A 24,449-nucleotide genomic window follows, 5' to 3' on the forward strand; every position below is an offset into this window, starting at 1 on the left:
AGACAACATTACTTCTACAAATATCCACGGTGTGCTGAAACCCTGTCATTTCATTTTGTAGGCAGAAAAAGTTTGAATATTAAAAAAATGCAAATATAACATATGCTGCCTTGTATTCTCTCCTTTACCCCCCACTCAAAGTATAGATTATTCATCACAAAAATTTTAGAACCCCGCAATAGAAGCAGTGTTATGATCTTCAAAACCAAAAAAGAAAGAAAACGTGAGGGAGAGGGTGGCACATGATCTCTCTTCTGCCAAGTGGGTTTCTATTCAAAACAGATCGGGATGTGGATGAATATTTCCATGGAAGACAATAGGACTTGAAGTCACTTTGAACCAGCAGAACTAATAGACTCCAGTGAGGTCAAATCAAGTGAAGCAGAGAGCTTGGCCCGCAGTTTTACCACTGTGAAATATTGTCTGTGTCAGAAAGTTCAGGTGACTGATTAATTTTAGGTAAACATCCAAACTTACTACCCTGAGTCATTCATAAATACCCTGCAACTAAATTAGTTAATAAAAGCAACCACTGAATAAGGAGAGGATCACCAGTTTCTAGCTCAGTTCTCCTTTTAGCTTGTCTTAACCAAAGTTGCATCACAGTAATTGCAAATGACTTTACTATCATTAACATCATTAAACTTCATGGGGAAAGCAGTCTGCAGGGACATTAAAATAAAATCAACTATGCAAAATTAAAAGACTCAACAACTCTTCTTTAAGGCAGTGTGATACTAATTAACAACAATTGCTTTCTGGTTGAGGGTTTCTCCTGGCTGTGTAAATCAGGGGAAATACTGTTTTGTAGCTTTCAGCAGACAAATCTGGAAAAGAAGGGAAAAAAAACCCCAACAACACCTACATTCCAACAAAAACTGATAAACAATGCAGTTCAGGGAAAAGGTATTGGAATGCAAACCCTTTTCAGCCAGGATACAAAATTTACACAAAATCCTTGGGGGTCACAGGATACCGACTAAGGAAAGAAGTCGAATTTCAGAATAGTCTTCTGGGTGTAGCGCTGGATGAAGGCTTTCTTCACTCATCTCAGTTTGGGCTGCTCCTTACACCATGTGTCAAGATGTTTGTCCTTTCTGTAATGGTGCTCTGCTGTGTGTGGAATGAATGCAGAGAGCTTGGAAATAATTGACACTAAGGAAAAAAATACAGGCTGTCTCCCAGTTTCCCTATCCTAACTCCTCAGTTGTCCTCTTGAGATAAAAGTAATAACAGTTCTATAGTTTTTATGAGAAAATGTATTACCATTATTCAATAGGATTAAATATAGGATCATGTTTAAACTTATTTTTCATAATTGCAAACCACATTTTTATCTTGTTTTAGAAACAGTTGAAACTTTTAGGCTCTCCTGAATTCTTGATTGTATCTTCTGCCTATTGAGAAAGAACAGTGACTATGCAAAGAGAAAGGGATATCTCTGGCAATCCACAGTCCAAACCTCAGAGCCAACAGGGAGAATAATCTGTCAAACTAAACCAGAATTCAGACAGTACAGCAGGTTCTTACTCCCAATGAACAACAGCTACAGAAGGCTTAGAGTTAATAACAGCTAAACCAATCTTAGGATGAATTATGATCATTAGAATGATCAAGTCGTTATTTAAATTACTTCCTTAAATACAGAAACAATTATAGGACTTCTCTAAAAGTAAAGAGTTGTGTTTATTTGTGGTGAGTACATTTTTAGTAACTGAGTGGATAGAGTTCTTCAGCTCACAGCATAGCACTGCTTATTTGGATTATGTTATCACTGCAAGATTCATCTCTTTCAGACTAATCTGTTATGACTTTAACAGGTGGGGTTTCTTTGTTTTTAGTTCTTAATGTAAATAAACAATTAAGATGTGGAAGATATGAAGGAAACAATTTCTAATAAGTACTTTTAGTTGCACAGGTGGGTTATGGAGATTTTTTAAATTTATAGCACAAAACACTTAGATCTCACTCGCATTGAAGAGAAAAAGAGGGGGAAATATTTATGTAATAGTGCATTGCCAAAGAAAGGCTATTTAGACACTTTCAGTCCTTAATTGCAGCACTTAATATCACCAATAGAATGTTATTTTAGTAAAACAAGCATTTCTTGGAATAACAGCAAAGCAACAGAACTGTTTAAGTGGCTGAGGCTGTACAATCTCTGGGAGACTGACTCAGGTTAAATTCTGATATCTTTATCATCTTCCTGACGCCACCTTCAGTGGGACACTGAACCCCACGTTGGAGCCTGGGCTGCTCCTCCTTCCAGAGCAGATGCCACAACCTCATCCTTTAGGGAACCATCTTCCATTGTTGACCCAAAACCCTTGGGAAGATAAACCAAAGCCTAACAGACACCCACCTAAATCTGGAGCAAACCTTCAAGAGGAGTCAGCTCTGATATTCCCCAGTGTGGAGGTTGGACAGAGCCACCCCCATAGTACAGAAGACAGCACCCTCAAAACACAAACACACTTTTGCTTCTGCCAGGAAAGGTTGGACCAGATGATCCTTGAAGTCCATTCTAACCTTGCATTCTAGGATTTCCATTGTACCAGTGTGGAAATGGGTTCATTAGAAAAAGGGAAATTTATCTTTTGAGTGAGTGCCTAGTAGGTGGCCTCCCAAAATAATGCTCAGGAAGGTACTTAGAGCTGACCCAAAGAGGTGTGAGTGACCCTGTGCTCTGCCCACCCCAACAGGGGAAGGGAGGATCCTTCCCCCTCCAAGGACTCTGGGCCCTGTTTGCATCATCTCACACTGAACTGAGTCAGAGACACTCAAAGGCCATCCTTGCTCAGTCCACTTCACTCTTGAAATTCCCCTCCCTGATCACAAACTCCTGACACCCTCAATGTCCTCTGTCTTATAACTGTGCACCTTCAAGCTCTCTTCAACCAACTCTCTCTGCAAAAGAAACAGCTTTTCTTTCCTTTCTCCATGCTGTGTATCCTTCCCAGCTACTGAAAAAAAAAAAAACAAAAAAACAACAAAAAAAAACATGTGAAGAGCTGTGGTCTTCTCTTACTTCAGGAAACACAAGTGCTCAGAAGAAAGACATTCAACTAGAGCAGCAGTTCCACAAGACTGGAGTTTTCCAAGCCATATCCATGGTAAATGCAGCAACTGAGGCTTGAAAGAGTTGCAAGAGTAGCACAAGAGCTGAGCTGAAAGCAGCCAACTCCAGGCTCCTCAGACATCAGTCTGATTTGTCCTCCCGTCCTAGATTACAGATTTGCTCCAGCCTACTCTGTGCAACTCTGAGCTTCATTTGTTCTGTACCAAGCAATATCATTTCCTGAGATTCTACTGGTTCCTAATGATGTGGAATATAACAAGTCACTGCTGAATGCAGTTACGAAATATGCAAGAGAAAATGCCAAACTTTGAAAGAAAATCCTATCTTAGCACACTGTTAGACTAATCATGTGAAAATGTTTATTTGCCATGAAGTCACAGCTATTAAACAAATTGGTCTATTCTGCAGTGCCAGAGTATTCTCACATGGGTTGCAAGATTTCTTTGAAATTATGTTGAAAAAGATACATTCAGCTAATGAAATTAATGAGGTTTAATACTCCCTTGAAGTACAGGTTTTCAGCACAAATTTGCTTCATTATCACAGCTCTGTAAACCTTGTAATGCATAATGGTCACTGATCCTGCCCAGAACACAGTGAAACATGGCAAAAGTTTAATTGTACATGCACCTACATTTTAAAGCAAATAAGGCACTCTCCAAGGCTATTAATATAACAGATGCCTTTTATAATTAAAGGCATAATGTCCAAAGATTAGCTAGAAAGTATTTTAATTAAAGTTAGTAAATTACTGTTGAAGTCATCATTACATGGAAACTCAATTAAAATTAGATCCTTAATTCCACAGCAGCACAGCAACAACAGTAAGTTTCCCCACATTTGTGTCACATACAGAACCCCATCTCACATGCTGAAGCACCTGGTTTGGTACAAGTTTTCCTCATTTCTGTAGTGCTTTATTGTACAGAAAAAAACCAAATCTGGTGCACGTTTAAAAGGTCTTTATTTTTCTCCCTGCTGTTCTCAAGCAGAAGACTTTTCAGAATCTCATCCCCAAAGAGGAGCACTCACATAAAAAGTAATTTTAATGAGTTTATAAAAATATATTCACAGAAAATACAGCATTAGCCCTGGAAAACCCTTTCTATGGCACCATTTGAATGAATGGGTAAAGAGGCACAGAAGGACTCAATAACTTCCCTTGAATGCATCAGCAGTACAAATACAAATCCATTACAGGAAGTCTATCTAAAAGTGTATTTCAATAGCTCTGTTTAGGAAGGGTTTACAAGGTCTCTGGATGGTACAAAGTGACTCTGGCAAGTAGTTAACATAACTAATTATAAGAACACATTTTTCTTCTAGACAGAGGAAGGATTAAGGTCATCTATTCTTTTTTTTATAATGAGCTGAGGAAGAACATCCACTTTCTGCCTACTTTGTCAGTTTTATGAGATGTCAGACTGCCATGTCACTAAGTTATCTCTTCAACACTCTCCAGACCATCCACAGGCTGAAAAAGGTCAGTCAAACACAGAGTTTAAGCAAACAATTGTATGGATGTAGACTGTTGAGCACTAAAGTGAAATCCTTGAAGGAATAGGAGCAGTGCCTTGTTCACCAGAAGCCTGAAATTAGATTTGCAGGTGGTACCCCTCAGGAAACTGAAAATGCCTAAGTTTTTGGGTTGTATGTCAGAATAAGTGACAGGAAGGCGTTTAGGGCAGTGATCACATGAACACAGAGCAGTGGCGGAGGAGCTGGGAGCCAGAAATGAAGGCATTTTACTTTGCTGAATAGAAGCTCCCTACGTAAAAGGTAAATTTAAAAGCACATATCAGCTCATAATTGCTATAGCATGGGTAGCAACTTGAAATGGTGATCAGAGAGATGGAGCAGCTCTGCTGGGAGGAAAGGCTGGCACAGCTGGGATTGTTCACCTGGACAGGAAGGAGAAGCTTTGGGCTGAGCTCAGGGTGGCCTTGCAGGGCCTGAAGGAGCCGCAGGAAAGATGGAGAGAGACAATTGCCAAGGGCTGGAGGGCCAGGACCCAGGGAATGGCTGCCAGTGCCAGAGGGCAGGGCTGGATGGGATCTTGGGCAGGAATTGTTCCCTGGCAGGGTGGGCAGGCCCTGGCACAGGGTGCCCAGAGCAGCTGTGGCTGCCCCTGGATCCCTGGCAGTGCCCACGGCCAGGTTGGACATTGGGGCTTGGAGCAGCCTGGGACAGTGGGAGGTGTCCCTGCCCATGGCAGGGGGGGAATGAGCTTATATTAAGATTCCTTTCAAACCAAACCATTCTATGATTCTATGAAATGTGTCCTTTGAATAAATTGATGTACTACTGATCACTTCACCTGCTAAATTAGAATTACCTTTTCTGCAGTGGGGGAAGAGCACAGGTTTGGAACAGCACAGGTTATGCTGTCAAAGCTGCCTGACAAACACAATTCACTTCAGGACACCAGAATTAACTGCATGACCTGCACATCCATGGCTGAAATACCTCCCACTGAGCCACAAGCTGAGATATACCACAGAGATGAGCATATATCTAAATGCACTGTCTGAAGTGTTATTGATTTTTTTAGCCTCAGAATATGTCCAACAAAATGACTCACTTTTCACTGGTTTTGACCAGCTCTGTTGAGTCCACTTACAAGAGTGGACTTTGCATTTCAAAACAAATGTTTAGTGGGGATATAGAGAGGGACCCATCAGGAAAGAGCATACATTAAACTGCTGCGGTGAATAAAGCTGTGTTAATAGCACTGGCAATGCTGAAACTGCCTTTCATACTTGTTTGCTGCAGTCTTAAAATATATTGAAAACGTAAACCCATCCTTTCTCCATCTTTCTCTCAGCACTGGATATATTTTATTTTTGTAACTAGACTTGCGAGGAAAATTCTTGCAAGCATTTTTACCTTTTTGCTACTGAGGCTTCTGCCAAAGCCTTCATTATACCATTCCCAATTACCCAGAAACTTAACAATTTCTACCAGTTTGAACTTATCTCTTGTGATATATTTCTTGCTTTTTCAATAGCAGGATACTAATTAGCACTTAACATTTACTTAATACATTCTGTTAGAGCAAAATGAATTACGATCTTTATTAACCTGAACTGAGAAATTATGAAATTGTCTATTCAATCCCTGGGTATATTCACTGCATTTCTATTGTGTAGGTTTTCTTAGGATTCTACTATATTTTCCTCACACTGGGATAATGAGTCTACTAAATTGCTATCTGCAATAAATTTCTTGTGAAATGGTTCCGTTTCCTTTTTTCCACTCTTTCATTTTATGCTTTGAATAGAGAACCCTAGAGTGAGATAGACTGCAAAGAAAAAATAATTCAGAGAAGGGAAATCACTAGAGTTTGGAAGAGGGTAAACCCGAAAGGTCCAGGGATTATAAATGCACCAGCTGGTCATTTCAGCTGTATTGACATCAAGTCTTATGCTGGAATACATGTGGTAACTGTCAATAATGTCACTAGCTTTCATAGAATTGTTTTGCCTCTCTCCAGGTCTGAGTCTGACCACTCTTCTTAGAAGCACATCCCAAGTTTTCAACGACCTGACTCTCCTCTCTCCAGAGCCCCCTTCCCTCTCTTGTTTACTCCCCAGCCCTTTTATTATTTTTTCTTTTAGGAGAAAACCTCTATACCTCCTGGCTGCTTTTATTCTTGTCCTTCAAAGCAGGACTACCTTCTTGAGTCTTTGGCAATTAACTCCTCCTCAGAGCCACAAAACAAATTAATGTGAGTGTGACTCCAGGAACTCTGGGGGTTTTTACCCTTTAAGTGTAATCCTAGTGACTATAAATTACAGAGCAGAACTCCTTTAGAGGAAGACACAATAAGCATTCTAAAGCATTGTGTTCCACACTTGTGTGATGAGAAGACCAAGAAGAGAGTTAGGGGGGACAAAGACTGAGTAGAACACCAGAGCAGCTGACTAAGTGCAAAACCTGATGGCTATTTAACGGCTTATTTAATGGCCATTTCACAGATACTGAGTATAATGATATTCTGACAAAGATCAAACAAAAAAGTGAGCTCCAAGAGCTTTGCTTTTCTCCTGTTCATCCAACAGAACCAGCATTTTACCACGATTCCTGGGTTTACAGTAAATTGTTTTGTTTAGTCCTTATAACTTTCCAACTAAGTTCCATTCAAGTCAGCTTTGTAGCAGCAACATTTGCCTTAGCTGCAATGGGATACACACAAGACACTATAAAATAGAGTCCCCCACAAACATACACTGCTTTGTCCTTTTCGTTATTTGAACAATGAACTAGGGAGTCCAGCTGGAATGCTGATCACATCCATGTTACCTTCATGAGGAAAATGCTCCCAAATGAGCGTCTGAGTCAGCGTTTGGGCTCTCAGATATGCCAGAGCTTAAGAGCAATAGCAGGGTAAAGCACACCACAAAGAACTGCTTTTGGAGCTTAATTTAATATATTTTGGTGCTTCCTACTGCTGCAAGAAAAACAAACTGATATAATTCCCCCTCAAGAGGATGGCTATGTACTTTTCCTTGAAATCATCACCTAGTTAACAACAGCTCTTTAGATATAATTAAATAAATGCACAAAGAATTGCTACTATTTAGAACAAGTTATCCAAACAGTACTGTTGTGTTTGGCTTTCTTTCCAGAAAGTTCAGCTAATAAAAGGTGTTTAGCTTTTTTTCACATAATCAAATAGAATTAAATACTAAATGATTTGTGATAAAAGGTGAAAGATATTGATCCCTGACCATCTTTCTCACCTGATTATACTTTTGTAAAGATAGTGACCAATAACAATTTGCTTGGCATTTCGGTAACAATGCCTACTCTTCAGCTAATAAACACTGTCTACCAAAAGTTCTGACTTTTTTGGTTTGTTTTGAAGATATTGTTGGGCTTTTGTCTCATGTAAACTTTTTAAAATCATGGTTTCCAACAGTTTTGGTCATAAAAAGCAATAGACAATATGTAGCGGAATAGCCAGTATCAGTATATGCTGCTTTTCCAGTAACATTTTTATGCAGAAGATTCAGGCAATGAAACTCCATCTTTTCCTCACAAGGAGATAAAACTGAACACAAGAAAATCTCTGAAGATATGGAGATTCAGATGCATTGTTTGTGTGTAAAAGAGAATCCATTTAATGAAACATCTGTGAATTTCCCAATGGTAATCAATTTTAACATCCTTAGCTATTACTTTTGGAGGATAAAAAACAATAGCAGGAAGTTAAGAAATTGGATAAAATCCAAATAAGACCAATCTTGAGAACTCCAGGATCTCATCCATGGAAAGGCTGGTCATGGAAGCACTGTAGCCTGATTTTGGAACAAGATGCCTAGACTTGACCTACATTACCTTTTAAGCTTCTAGACCTTTTCCTCGCCCCTGTATGATTTAAAATGCATAAGTAATTTTAAGCTTTACAGCTCAGACTGTGCCTGCTCTTCCCTCTCAAGCCCCAGCATGTAGAGGCAGACAGAATTTCCTCAGGATCCAACTGCCTCCGTCATAAAACCCTTCGATAACCTTACCTAGTTCATTTACTGCCATGGAGTTGGACGCTGTCAGGGAATGGAGGGAGAAGGATGAGGATCTGACAGATTTAGGGAAATGTTAAAATATATTTTATGCAGATGCATTCAAGCAACTCCTGCCCTATTGACTCCAGGGGAAAAAAGACATTGTTAAAGGAGAACAGTTCCAAGAAACCAAGAACTACTCTTATATACACCTGTTAATTCAGTGATTGATTTCTGCTTATTCTGCCTCACAAAGTCATTCAGAGAGTTGCTCTGACTTAAAATATTGCACTAATAAAGACAAGGCATTAAGTTTCAACAGAACTTAATTTTAAGTAAAATGACTAAAATTTGTCTTGTCTTACTTTCTTAAAGGTAGAGCAGAACTACATATGATTACACTTTTTAGTACTAAGCTGATCTTCCTCCCCTCTAAAAAATAATTAGGATTCTGTACAACCTGAGTCAGCATTCTAGTTCATTAAAAGAACATCAGGCCCTCTGTCTTATTCCATATTACTTTTTACTTGCTTGATAAAACATGCTTTGCTAGAATATTTCGCCCTCCAAGACACGTCATCATTTCACTCTTTGCCTTGTTTTTCACTTTTGCTGAGCTAAAGAATCAATATCTGTATAAGCCAATTTTTAATTAAGCAAGGTGGTTCTATACAGATATTTTCCTGGCTTTAATATTTATACAGATGCACAAAAAATAAATGTGTAATTATCCTCTATAAGCCATATTCAAAGCTTTCAGAAGCAAATGGGAAAACTTTTGATTTTCTTGAACTTTTGAATTATGTCCTAGAAACAAACATCACCAGAGATCTTACTCAGCCAAGTGGAAGAAAGAGATCAATGCTCTTCTGTTCTCCCTTGGTTGGTCCATCCCTGACTGCAAGAGAAAGAAAATCAAATGCTAAAGAAACAGATGCTTTGATTTATTCAATGTGAACTGCGGAAAATTATCTGTCCAAAATTTTAGATAAAGATTTAGTCAAGATTTAAGATGAAGAAAAATACACAGTTTTGAAGCAGATTTTTTGGAAGAGTTTCAAGGAGATTTAAAACATGACAGTTTAAGATGTGGTCTCTGAGAGGAGGCAGAAGAGTAGAGAAAAAGTGAGATGAGATCACCAAACCCAGTTAAAAAATATGTCTTGCCCCCTCAAATATCCTTTGCTCTTATCTTTTAATACCACACTGAATTAATTGATTCAGGACTTGGGGTGCAACTGTAGAAGCATGTAAGACTTGATAAATTGTGAAATTTATTTTAAGGGGTGTCTCTGCAAGAGCACTGCTTGAAGAATAATTACATTTTCAAATTAGAGACCACCAGTTCCTTCTCTGACATGAAACAGAGGCACAGAGATATAAATATTCATGTAGAATGTTAACTACCCACTGGGGATCAGACTGAGGCAGCAGAACAAAAAGTGCAATGTTGGACTTCTCCAAGGTGCAGTCATTCCACTTTCCAAGAGTGTGGAAAGGGCAACTACGGCCAAATGAACTGGAGTTTCACTTGGAGACACTACCGTGGGTAACTCCTCACTCTCTGAGAGTGTAGAAGCCCACAAAAAGGATTTTCATCAAAATATTCTTCTCACATGGTCCTACAGGCTGGAAGGCAAGAAAAGATGAGGGGATCAAGGACACCCTCAGTAGGTTTGCAGGTGACACAGAGCTGAGGGGGCAGGGACACTCCAGTGGGACCTGGAAAAGCGAAGCCGTGGCCCCTGGGGATGTCCTGAGGTTTGACGAGGCCGAGTGCTGGGGCTGCTCCTGGCTCAGGGCAGCGCCGGGATCCATCCCGGCCGGGGCCGAGCAGCTGGAGCAGCCCCGGGAGAGCCCTGGGGAGCTGCGGGGCAGAGCTGGCCCTGCCCCGGCCCCGGGAGCCCAAACCCGGCCCTGGGTGAGCCCAGCGAGGGCAGCAGGGGCCGGGGATCCTGCCCCTCTGCCCTCAGGTGAGAGCCCACCTGCAGGGCTGCCCCAGCCCTGGGCCGGCACAGCAAGGAGCTGGAGCTGCTGGAGAGAGCCCAGAGGAGGCTCCAGCATGAGCACAGGGATGGAGCAGCTCTGCTGGGAGGAAAGGCTGGCACGGCTGGGATTGTTCACCTGGACAGGAAGGAGAAGCTTTGGGCTGAGCTCAGGGTGGCCTTGCAGGGCCTGAAGGAGCCGCAGGAGAGATGGAGAGAGACAATTGCCAAGGGCTGGGGGGCCAGGACCCAGGGAATGGCTGCCAGTGCCAGGGCAGGGCTGGATGGGATCTTGGGCAGGAATCGTTCCCTGGCAGGGTGGGCAGGCCCTGGCACAGGGTGCCCAGAGAAGCTGTGGCTGCCCCTGGATCCCTGGCAGTGCCCAAGGCCAGGCTGGACATTGGGACAGTGGGAGGTGTCCCTGCCCATGGCAGGGATTGGAAGTCGATTTATACAGTCCCTTCCAAACCAGGCCATTCTATGATTTTATGGTATTTGTCAGGAAAATGAGTGATGCTGTAGAAAAGCCTCTACAACCTCCTTTGCCTCCTGCAGTTTCTGCTGTCACAATGGACTCAGAACTCTATCCTTATCTCAGCTCCGTTCTCTGCCACAGGGGATTTAAATCCACCAGCTCTGGCCTTACTCTCAGGCCCCTGGCTCATCGCTCAGGCTGTGGAGAGTGACACACTGATAACAAACATCTAAAATTCCACCTCTGTGCAAAAGGTGGAAGGTCAAAATTTGAGCTGTGTGTGCAGCTCCGGTGTCTACAAGGTTAAGCAACAAGTGATTCTTCAGCATTACAAGTTTTGACTTGAGCAAACACACTCAAACAGCTTCTGATTTCAGATGCTGCATTATCTTCCTGCAGAGAAACCCAGTGGCTGGGCACAGCTCCCTGGGACGTTCTGCAAAGATGCTCAAAGTAGGACTATGCAAAACTTAAAACTGTCTTTTTTTATCAAATTTCCTCCCTAAGACATACTGTGCAATGGGAGGGAAATAGTTTTGTGTCAATTTACACAGGATTCAATAAAAGCAAATTAAAAAGTTGTTTCCTATTAAAATCGACACAAGTTTTCTATTATCATGAGTATTATTAACTGGAGATATATGTGCCAGATCTTCTTTTAATTACAGACATATAACTTACACAAAGAGAAGTCATATCTTCCAAGTAATTACAGGCAGCTCTAAAGCATATTATTGTATTATTAAATTAAAAAATCTGCTAGTAGAAAGATCAGAAATTAAATATAGAATCATCCAGCATTCAGAGAAAAAGTAGGCATAGACAGACATGAAATAAGCTAAATTATTCATATTTAAAACACAGTTTTCACACAGGAAGAATCATACGCAGCAGCAGCATTTTGCTGCAGTTTTCTAAATCAGATGTAGCTACCAGCAAACTATTCAGCTCTCATTAAAACAAACTAAGAAATAAACCCAGCCTATCCTGAAGAGCAGCTGAAGAACATTTATTCCCCAGTGAAACCATTTACAGAAAGATCCCCATGCCTAGCAAGAGGAGGAAAATGAACAACCGCATCATAAAATGAGATGACAGTGGATTAAGAAATATTGTCTCTGCTCGGTTCAGAACTTGCACACGTGTGAATTAACCCTCCTCTTCAAGCTCAGGACTCAGAATTCCTTACCCTGTCCAGTGGTAGTGACACAAGGTCAAAGAGGGAGGCACAGGCCCTACTCATGGATTCCACAGACCTCTGAAGTCCTCATTAGTAGGATATGAACATTCCAAAGCTGAATATTTTATCCATGTCTTTATTCACCCCTCAGAAGAAGCAAATCTGGTTGTGCAGTGACCACAGAGGATGTGGACTCCCTGAAGTTGTGCTTCTTCATTCACCTCGGCCCAAACTGCCCCGTAAGTTATGCTACCCCACCACAAACCGGTTCAGTTTCTGTTCTACTCCCTAGCTCTGCCGGGCTCACTTTGAATTAACGCTGAGCTTTAATAAGATGGAAAGTAGTGCAGATTAAAAAGGATCATAATGCATAAAACTGCATTTTGAGGTTGAGCTGGATGTAGACTTTTAGCTGGCTGTTACATATTTTACTGTATCTTTAGAGAAGGATTTCCAGGAAGCATTTTCAAAAGTAGTTCCAAGACCCTTTTCTATATGACCATGGAGAGGCAAATATGTGCATGTGCTAGATACATACTCAAAGTGTACATCTATTTTTATACCAGTGTCTGAAGTCTAAAATATTCAAGTATTTTAGCCCTTCTCCCCCCCCCCCCCCCCCCCCACTAATAGTTTCCAGTAATGGGCAGATCCACAATTGTCATAATATGTCAAGAATGATTCCTTTAATCTGATTTCCCTTTTAATTTTGTAAGGTTAGCAGGTTTAGAAATTTGTGATAAGTTCTGAACTTCTGTATGTTTATCTAAGTTGAATGCAAAACAATCCCTTCTAAAATCTGCCCTGCTTTAATTGTAGTGCTGAAGATCTACCTTAAGGTTCTGCAGCTTGCATGTAAACCTCAATTTGTATTGTTATAAATGATAGCCACTGGTGTGTTTTCTTGTGATATGGTAGTTATTTTCTTTTCTTAGTTTCACTTTCTTCTTAATGTAAAGAGAAGTCCTCTAAAATAAAGCGAAATATTTTTCTCTTCCTACATGTCAACAGCATGCCTTTTTTTTTTAAACAAGTACCAATTACATTCAAAGCAAGACTAAAAACAAGTTTTCCTAGTCACCCTGGCAAGTACTCTGCAAATATAAAGGCTGTTAAATTTTATAAGGCATTTACAGCCTAGTAAGCTCTTGGACCCTCCCAACAGTCTTTGGCCACACATCAGAAGTGAAAGACACCACAAGTTTTGTTGGATGACAGAAGACAAAGGATGTGCTGGTTTCAACACTTACTGCACAAACCTGTTTTTCTTCTGGCTAATTCAAAGTGTCATCAGAATGGATTAAAGAGCAAAGGAAAGAGAAAGAATGAGGGAGAGGAGGTAAATTAATTCCTCCATACCAGAAAGCCAACTTTCAGTCAGCTTTTCCCTGGATGTTTGTATCTGCAAGCCTACTGAGGATTCCAGCAGAAGGAAGTCTATTAATTTTCCATGTACTTGTTGACGAAAAAGCTATCAGGATTATGGGTTGAATATTTCTAGAGTAGGGAAAGTAAGGGATGCAATTAATCTCTGTGAACTAAAATATACCTCTTTTCATTAATCTTTTATTGTAAATGAGCAAAGTAATTGAACCAGTACCACACTGTCAGAATAAATGCAATGCCAGTGGGATATGCATGAGAGAGCACATACTGATTGAGTATTAAATATCTAACGGCAATAATTTATGGTTCATTACCTCTTTTTGGAGTTCCTTAGTTGCAGAGTGCTTGAATTTTAAGTAGACAGACTTTCAGCAGAAACTGCTTTCAAAAGCTGAACATACCAAATGTGCAAAACCCTCCGCAATCTACTTAAAATTAAGAGTTTTGTACTTTGTTGAGCCAACCTCTGCACCACCAGAAATGTGCAGCTATTTGCAACTTGGATTAATGCAATTAAAGATGCAGTGATGAATACTCCAAGGATCATGTGCCAAGTGAAAATCAGAGAAATGAACAGAATGTTGTACACAAGCAGATCACAGGTAAAAATGGCCAAATGCTTTCTTACCTTCTACGAATATCCAAATACCGTCTACATATTGTCTATTGCTTTTTATGACCAAAACTGTTGGAAACCATGGTTTTAAAAAGCTTACATGAGACAAAACCCCAACAATATCCCTAAAACAAACCAAAAAAACCTCAGAATTTTTGGTAGACTGTTTATTAGCCGAAGAGTAGGCATTATTACCAAAATGCCAGGCAAGTTGTTATCGGTCACTATCTTTACAAAAACATAATCAGGTGAGAAAGATGATCACAGAACAATATCTCACGCCTTTTATCACAAATCATTTAGTATTTAATTCTTACTTGTTTTCCAATAAGGAGACTTCATCTAGGAGACACAGCTTTCCACTGTTCCCTTGGATCCTATCACTGGATACAGGACCAGAGGAAAGAGCTGGAGCTGGGCCAGGGCAGGCTCAGGCTGCAGAGCAGGGAAAGATTCTGCTTCCCCCAGAGGGTGCTGGCACTGCCCAGGCTCCCCAGGGAATGGGCACAGCCCTGAGGCTGCCAGAGCTCCAGGAGCCTTTGGACAGCACTGCCAGGGGGGCACAGGGGGATTGTTGGGGGTCTGGGCAGGGACAGGAGCTGGGTCAGTGATCCCTGGGGGTCCCTCAAAACTGAGGATATTCTATGATGCTGTGACTTCCAAAAGGCTAAATTTTAGAAAGGGGAGCAGAGCATGACCACTTAAAACGCTGTGTCACATGACATCATTTAATTATCAAGTAACTACTGCACCTGTTCAAGGGAAAAATATTCAGACATCCCCTTGTATAATTTGAAGTATAAATAAATTTATCTCTTTACTGTGCCTTGAGCATTCCTGACAGCACCAGGCTTACAGGGACTTGTGGCAACAATGAGAGCTGCAATGAGTTTGGCCTCTTCCCTTGGCACCTCTTTCCCAGGCTGTGAGCAGAACCATCTTTTGCAGGGGAGAGATGTCACCTTTGCTAAATTGACACACCACGACCTCCTTCACCAACAGGCCTCCTGACAGATTCCAGCTGTCCTGCTTTGACGGACTCTTTCAAGGATCAAAGAAAAGATCAAACTGGAAGTGGGAAATAAATGCTTCAGTGTTTTTATGCCCTCTTCATCTTGACTTCACAGGGGTGTAAGCGATGAAATCTGAGGGAAACCAGAGAGGAGTCAGCCAAAACCCACAGATTTTAATCCTCTGTCTGAATTTTACTCTTTCTGTTGCCTAATGGAATTGGTCCTGGAATGCACACCGGGCTGCTGAGCCTATCTGCTCCTGGTGAATTCTGCTCATCTGTTGAAAATTAAACTGTCCTATTCAGACACTGCTCACTTGGCAACAGACTGCTTTATGTTTACTGTTTATTGATTTTTGTTAACCGGGACTATAGAGAAGAAGCATTTCAGTTTCAAAGTCGTCCCAGAGGACAATGGCAGGTTACAATCACTTACACTGTATAAAAGCTTCATATTAATTGACTCTATATTTACATATTATGAATGCATATTTTAATCTGTTTTACATGAATAAGTCCTCCACAATGAAGATTTCATTTCCTTTTTTAAAACAACATAACTACTTGCCTTATTTGAAGAGACAAATCTCTTCTAAATTGTTTTGACCTTTCCTTGTGTCCTTTCTTAAAGTGGAAGTTGTATCTGCCTTCTCAGTTCAGGAATTTCTTATCTTAAAGCAAAGGGATGAACTCAACTTCAAACTGAAACCATTTCATTGTGCTCCCTCCAGTTTGGTAAGTCACCCTCTCTGTATTTGAAACAGCCAAATTCCTGACTAGCTCAATTCAACTATTTTTAGCCACAATAGACAAAAGGCTGAGAATAGACCAACTACAGCACTGTGCTGGAAAAGGTCTCTGGTCAAACCCAGAAAGATATGGAGATACCCCAGACTAATAAAATACGAAGGTCAGGACATTCATCTGGAACAGAGCAGAACCATCTGAACATGGCACTTCTGTTGCTGTTCAATATTTTGCCCTCAACCTTGGCAAAGTTCGTTCTCCTCCTGTACAAATCTTTTGTTTGAAATTTCCAAAGCCAACCTACATTAAGATGCACATTAAGATGAAACACTTTCTTACCCATCTCTAATTTCATCACCATCAGAGCAAGTCTCGGTCAAGAGGCTTCAATAAAATATTACCCACTTACCCAACACACTCTCTGGCCTCTATGCTTCATTTTTAGGCACAGAAAGTTTGTAGTCATCATTATCCCTACCCAAACCCCAAATATTTATCAATGTTCTGCTGTTTTCCAGCACCACAGGAACTATTACAAGCCAGCTCTGCTGGGTTCTGAAAGCAGAGCCAGACAAAGCTTTCCTCACAAAGTACCTGCCTCCCTTAGCACAGTTTCTAAGCCTTTTCATAAATTATTGGCTCACACAGGACACTCCTGCTAGCAAGCAGAAACACCTCCATCCTAAGGCCTCAAGATAAGGAGGCATCTTACAGAGTCCTATTTGTCAGGCACCACATTGAAAGCGCTGCAATAAAGCAATTAAGCATATTCACAGATGTGAACACTGCAGCCCTGAGTGTTACTATTCCATTTCTTCATTCTCAAATCGCTCTAATATTCCTCAAGTAAATGTGTACTCTGGGGGCTGATCTGCAGCTGCTCTGTGTCTTCACAGCACCTCTGTAGCAATGTTCTTTTGTGTTTGGAATTACACCCTGCAGAAATTGCTTCCTGCCACCGAGACAGACCAATTCATTTTATGACTACAAATCTATATTAATGTCTTTTCTACAGTATTTAATGATGCAAGTCCTTCCACTTGTTACTCTTAAGCATATCAAGGCCTGTATTTCTGGAGACAGTAGTGCATGCACAGATCAGAGTGGTTTTTATTGCAGTTGAAAACTACCGATGTTGCCATGATCAATACACTGAGACTATGTGTGTGTTACATTAAAATGGTAAATATGGACAAACAAATAAAAATCTGGGCCGAGCGACTGCAACTGAATACTTCTAAAGAAACAGTTCCCATTTGTATTTTTTCTAAAAGCCATTCTAATATCATAGCAGCAGAACAGAAGACAGTAGCAGAGTGCATATGGAATTTAATTTTGAATGATATTGAAAGGTCAGTACAGAATTGCTCAGCTCATATTTTTGTGAAGATAACATGTGTGAACCAGCTATTTCCTCCTTTTAACATATAACGACCTTGTCCTTTGATTTAATGAGAAAATTATACCTGCTGCACTCAGATTTAACAAACTCTCCAGAATTAAAGATATACCAAAGGAGGAGAAAAAAATATGAAAGAAGAATGAGAAATGAGACCTCACTTGCAACCCAACCATCTGGCAGAAGAAAACCCAGAGACACCAGCACAATGACCTGTGGAGCCTTTGCTGTGACACAGGCAGGAGCAGAGAGGGGGAAAGCTGTACAAGGGCTCCTTCCACCTCAGGTAAACACCTTATTAATGTGGTATCCTGTGAACAACGCACATGGTTAAATGCCAAGTCGCATATGTGCTGCTGCTAGCAAGGAATGCAAAAAGACAACAGGGCCTGAAACACTGCACTGTAATTACAACTTGAGAAGGCTTCTATAATCTTAATTATAAGCAGGTTGCCTAACCTGTGTTAAGGCCATCTATCTCAATTCTAAAGGCTGCAGTGGTATCCTGTGTCACAAAGGAACATTGATTTGTTCATTAAAAATCTTATTTAAAATTTCAGTGAATTTAAATTGTTCTCCTCAACTCCTAGAAAAATATTGAGGCCTGACACCATTAAAGAAATCTCTTCTCACGTGTAGCAGTGGAAGAGTGAACTTCCAATTCTCTTTCCAGCTCTACTTTAGCCACTGTATACTCCTGACTGCTTCTTTCACTTTCTACCTTTTAGAACTCTGCAAACTGCCATAATTCAAAAGATTTGAAATTTGCGTGCTCAGCATCCTGTTGCACAAACCAGATAACAATGCAGGTGGCTGCACTTGCTTTCCACTGCTCTCTACTTGCAGCTGAAGAAATCAGACCAGAGATACAGAAGTTTAAATAGATTGATAATTGCTTCAGTATGACTTTTGTTGCTTTCTCCAGGGTGAGCTCTGTGCTGTTTCAGGGGCACTGGCTGATCCTACCCTGTCTTGGGCCACAGACAAGGAAAGCAGCAGCTTTAAGGGAGTGCTTTGTCCTTCCCTCCCTGCTTATTTCTTTGATTTTGTACAGGGTTTTAATTTCACAAGCACACTGAGTGAAAAGACAGATGAGATCAAAAAGGGATTTCTGAGGATGAACAGCTCCACAGGGATCACCTAGGAGAATCCATCTGATGGCCTAATGACAGATATTTCGAACAATCAACCCAAAGAATAGTTTAATGAAGATTCAATTATATTAAATATACAGGTTACATCTATAGCCTGACTAAAGCAACTGGATACTTTATTTTTCTTTAGAAAAAAATGAAAACAAGAACAAACTGAAGGCTACTGAATTTATGTTGCTTCTCCTGATACTCTCCTCTGCTGACTTGAGAGCAAGTTACAAGGAAATAAAAACCTCCCAAAGACAAGTGTTGGTTTCAGTGAAATGCAGAAGAAAAGCAGGAGGCAAACAGTCATGCTGGCAAAATTCCCAGCCTTGTGCAGAGCTGTCACACCAGCAAGGAGCAGGGCACAGAGCCCCGTCCCGTGGTTTTAGGGGTCCTCAGATGAGTTTCCTGCCTGTGATGGATGTTGCAAACCACCACAGCGTGGCACTGTGACATTCCAGCTGCAAACCTTGCTTCATTTCCCTGGAGCCAGGCTCCTGAGAGTCCCCAGAACAGCCCCTGAGCTGGTGATGGGGCCCCTAAAGCAGCTGCTGTGGGGTTCTGCAGCTCTGCTCCCCCAGTCCCCACCACCTACAGTCATGGATCCCACTGCAGAGGCTCCCGGGTTCCCGTGTTACAGGAATCCCTGTGGGGGCAAGGGGGCAAGCCCAGTGCTGGGGGACTTACAGCAGCTCTGCTTTGGGCTTGTGGAAAGGCAATAAAGAAGGCTGCTTTTCCTTAGTTCTAAAAATAATCCCATCCTAGAACTAACATTTTGTATTCAATGAAATGCTTCTGACAAAGCAACATTTTCAATCAGAAAAAAAAAAAAAATTATCAAAGAGCTCCATGCTCAGCAGCCCCATGGACATACACAAAGTCCTGGCCCCCTCCAATGAGTCTTCCTGTACCATTGCAAAATATTTTCTAAAGGAGACTTAGAATTCTGAAGAATTTGCACTTGTAAATCATAGTATGAAACAAAACAACCATTCAGCATTCTCAGAATAGTTTGAAATATATATTGCAGCCAGCAAGACTGCAAAAAACCTTTTTATTAGGGAAAGTGTTACACAGCTTTTGTTGATTGGTGGCCAACCAAAACCTTCCAAAGTGGGTTGTGGGTTGGTTTGGTTACTTTCTTCTCCATCTTGAAATAATACACTCTCATGGCAGGCTGCAGCCATTCTATCCCTGTCTCTAAAGGTGCTAGGAGCTGCAATGAAGCTGTTCAGGGCCCTGTCACAGCACTACTTCATCTGTCTCGTGGCTCTCAATTGAAATACTGATCAAGTCTGGCCCTACTGAATTTTTACAATTAAAGTTTCAAGGTGACATGCTATGGCATAACATTAAGCATAGATTTCATTTGTCCTTCATTAATAATCAACCTTACAGTCAAATATCCATTAACATGAACTGCATAATAAAATCAACAACAATTTCAAATGAATTCCCATATGAACAAAACATTTCAAATGCTTAATATTTCACACTCTTCTTTCACCAGATACAGTTCAGTAGCAGTCTAGGTCTTTGAAATCTTCATAATGCTTTTTATCTTTTGAAATGAAACATTTCCCTTAGACTTTCATATCACCCCTATTACTTTACATCAGTGCCAAGTCAATTCCCTTTCTGGATTTCATCTTTCCTCTCATATCTCTTTTGCCATTTAGCAAACAACATCCTGTCTCTGCATCTTCCCAGGGTATTTACTCACAAAAAAAAGGACACTGCTCTAACAAAAATTAGCAGAATCAGAACAAAGGCAGCCCTCCTCTGCTTCATGGGCTGGCATGTGCAATAAGTGAAAACTCAGAGATAGAAATGCATCAAACAAACAAAATTAACAGTTGGTTTGCTATATAGAACTTAACTTGGCAATGGAGGCCCTCTAGTATCACTCACTGTTGTACTGAAGTATTATAAAAAATAATCCTTCAACAATGTAAACTTATGTCTTTTTCTCTGTCCTGTAGATTTTTTTATTTTCCCAAGCAAGAAGGATTACAACCCTCTTTGCTCATATAACCTGGCCCTGTTCTGTTCAGGAGCACAACAGCTTCAAAAAACAAAACTCCCAGCCATTATCATTATTAATAAAGAAAAATTTCCCAATTGTGACTGGAACCTTTTAAGATTTCAGACTGAGCTGCTTTTCCTAGCTGGGAGCAGTGTGATTGCTTGTATTCCGGGGAGTAGAGGTGACTTTGTCATGCTCAAAATCTGCGCTTTTTTGATGTTAACTAACTTCCTATAAAACCTTGTGAATGCCAGATAAGGAGGCTTTTACCTGAGAGCAGCTAAGTCTGATAAGTGAGGTGTTTGATTAAGCTCAACTAAGATTAGGAGGAAGTTATTGATGCCTTATCTCCAAAGGACTATTCAGTTGGACAGCTATCTCAGCGAGAAGCTGTCCTTTTTCTCTCACTGACAAAGCCACAATCTAACCATTTTAAATCCAATCCACTTAAAGCACTCAGACAATGCTCTTCATTTACTAGAGCTGAAGTTGCCACATTCCTATGGCAGACTAGGACAATATTTATTACAAGATCCAGAATGGATCTTCTGTGGAATTCTCAGGCACTAAACACTTTAGACAGTAAAGGTTTCCCAACTTTTCTCCATCTTGAGAGGAAAGCACAATTTTTAAAGGACTGCTTCCATTACATAATGCTCCTCTGAACATATTGCAGAGCAATTTCCCAGTACTTTACAAAATCTATTCCTTTAGGCTACCATTTACATCCTAGGAATTACAGCCATACCAAGTGTTTGCATGGAGACCATTAATATTTAAAGTGGGACACAGAACTTAAGCAACTGAAAAAATCTGCACTCATGGAAGGCCACAGCACCTTCCTTTTGTGCCCTTCTGCAGTGGCAGCACTAACGCATCCCCTCTCCCCACTGATGGCTCTTTGGAGTGGTGGTTACTTGTTTAATCAAAGGTTTGGAAGTCTCCTGTTGCTTAGACAGCCACTCCAGGAGAGGAGTCCTGGATCCTAGGTGTTTTATGAAAACGTTGGCACTGCTGAGCATGGACAGAGCAGAGAAGCAGACCCTTAACCCCTGTCCTGTGTGAACAAAACCTCCCCTCTTCTCTCCTCCCTGCAGCCCAGGGGCCCTGAACTGGGATAGAGCCATGCTCTGCAGACCTCCATTCCCTGCACTCCTGGACACATTCCTGCCCCTCCAAATCCCTGCTCAGGGCATCTGCTGCTTGAAAATCTCATGCCAAGGGTGCCTAGCTCCCAAAATATTGCCCATCTAATGCGCAGTTCTCGTTTGCAAACTTCAGTATGTGTTCAGGCAGCCCCAAACTTCTTGGGAACTTGATTTATTTCTGCTGGAATGATGAGAGACCATGCTTGGACTTTCAGTGAACTTGACCTTCTCTCCTGCTGTAAATTGCCTGATACACTGCTGGAAGTACAGAGACTTTGTCAAGAAACTGTAATTATCAAAATGCATGAAACTGGAGATACAATTTGCACTTATTCATCACACCATTCCATTTTCATACTGTTGTATTTATTCTCACTTTAATTGAGTTCCTATGCTGCAATCTAGTCTCATAGCATTCCTGCCTTGCTCTGGCTTAAAGCAGACACCCGTGAGGTATCCCACTGAAAAAGCTAAATTCTTCCTGTGAGGGATATTTAACTTTCCTTGCTAATTCCAACTGCAACATCTAATTTAACCAAAGCTTTGCTATTAGTTCTCAGTTCTTTTCCAGACCAGACCTTCTTCCAACATACAAAAGTGAATGTTAAAAAACCCCACCTTAGTATTGCAGCTGTCTGTTGTGAATAGACTTGTGAGATGATAATGACAAAAATGCAGATGTGGTCTCTGGAATTTGTGAAGGTAAGCAAACTAAACAGAGCTAGGCAGCGCTGTATTTATCTAGCACAAATATGTATGTTCCACAAACACAAAAAGAAAGTATTGATTTGCTACTGATACAAGCTGTCTTTCCTCCAAGCACAACTGGCTTAGAGCCCTTTATGGAATATACTCTTGTTGATCATCAAATACAGCACATCCCTACATCAGCAGCGTAGGAGGGAAGATTATTCCTCTGGGAATTACTGTATTCAAGAGGCAAGTGATAATATCATCACAAAATAGACAAGTTACATTTAAAATTAAATAAAATAATGCACCAGAGGCTCCTGCATCTCCTAATGCTTTTTTATTTCCCAAACTTGTCTCTTACTGGATCAGGCAGAACTGTGCTTTACTTCCATGAATTTTTAATTTGATTTCATCAAAACTGTGGTGAATTCTTCTTACCTTTTCCCTATGCAGACTTAAAAACAGCTTACAGAGTTTGTACAGCCAGAGCAACTAAAATAGGCTCAACATTCCAGATGAAAGCGTTGGCTTTACTTCAGAGTAAATACACAATGCTTTCCTTAAAGCGCAATTTTTGGCAAAGCAGGGAATTCACTTGTTTGCAAATGGAATTCACAGGCTTCATTCACTCCATGAGAGGTTGTAGGGCTCAAAGGTGTTTCTGCACCTTTCTTTGCTGAAGTAAGAACAATTTCACTCACAAACCATTCCACCATTATTAAAAGTCTGCACTGAATCCACATGTGTCATGGAACCATGGAATGTTTTGGGTTGGAAGGGACCTTGAAGCTCATCCATCCCCACCCCTGCCATGGGCAGGGACACCTCCCACTGTCCCAGGCTGCTCCAAGCCCCAATGTCCAGCCTGGCCTTGGGCACTGCCAGGGATCCAGGGGCAGCCACAGCTTCCCTGGGCACCCTGTGCCGGGGCCTGCCCACCCTGCCAGGGAACAATTCCTGCCCAACATCCCATCCAGCCCTGCCCTCTGGCACTGGCAGCCATTCCCTGGGTCCTGGCCCTGCAGCTCCTGAGGAATTGTCCCTCTCTGGTTTCCCTGCAGCCCCTCAGACCCTGGAAGGAGCTGTGGGGTCTCCACACATCCACAGCTCTCCCAGCCTGGCTCCACAGGGGCAGTCTCAAATTCCCATGTAGTATTGGAGTTGCAAAACCTGTTATTCTCTAAGAGATGGTCATTCTGCCATTTGTACCTTATTTGTTCTTCTGCATTGACCTGAGTGTTTCCTGATTCAAAACTTTGAATTAAAGTGACCATTCCCTTAGGCAGAGCCATTGTGGTGACACTTTCCACTGTGTGGAAAGGACTTTGGGGTTCACTGAAGTGCAGGGAGGTACTGAAGCCTGGCAAGGAATGCAGGAAATTCCTGTAGCACTTATTTGATAAATACAGCCTGGGTTTAATTTGTCCATTCAATCCTTTCTCATCCTGGGGAAGCAGAAGTTAATTCGTTTTACATGCAAGCAGCAACCATTTGGGTCAGCCTGAAGAAACTATTTCAGACTGTCAGCATGCGTCTAGGGGAGCCTTGAGACAGAGTGGGAGACAAATTGACCAAACGTTGATTTATAACAACAGTCAGCCAGAGAAGGCAGAAATGTGAAAACAGTGCAAGCAGAGTGTGAAACCCAAACCCGAACTGTCAGGGAACTGAAAGAACAACCAGATGCTTTCTGCAGTGACATAAATCGAAGCAGAAGTCACCAGGCAGAGATATAAGCAATGCTACCACAACACGTAAATAATCCGACTCACTCTAAAAGAGTTGTTCTGTGGTGCTGAAACCAACTGCTGGTTGCATAAATCACATCCCCCCTCAGACACAAACAGGGTAGGACACACATTCTTCGGAGAGAGGAAACTGTGCCACAGAGTTGGAGTATTCTCTCCTGCTGGAAATGCAATCTAGGGCAAAGAAATTGTCACATTCTGGGTCTGAAAGGGTACCAGCGGATTAGAGAGTAGCTCCTGCTGGCACTACTCTTTCAATTTATCCCCAAGTATCACATGAACATTACTGTTACTGCTTCCATTCTGCATTAA

The sequence above is a fragment of the Chamaea fasciata genome, unplaced genomic scaffold (genome assembly GCF_029207755.1).
Source record: "Chamaea fasciata isolate MVZ Bird 193981 ecotype frontalis unplaced genomic scaffold, bChaFas1.0.hap1 SCAF_12, whole genome shotgun sequence".
In the NCBI taxonomy this organism is placed as follows: domain Eukaryota; kingdom Metazoa; phylum Chordata; class Aves; order Passeriformes; family Sylviidae; genus Chamaea; species Chamaea fasciata.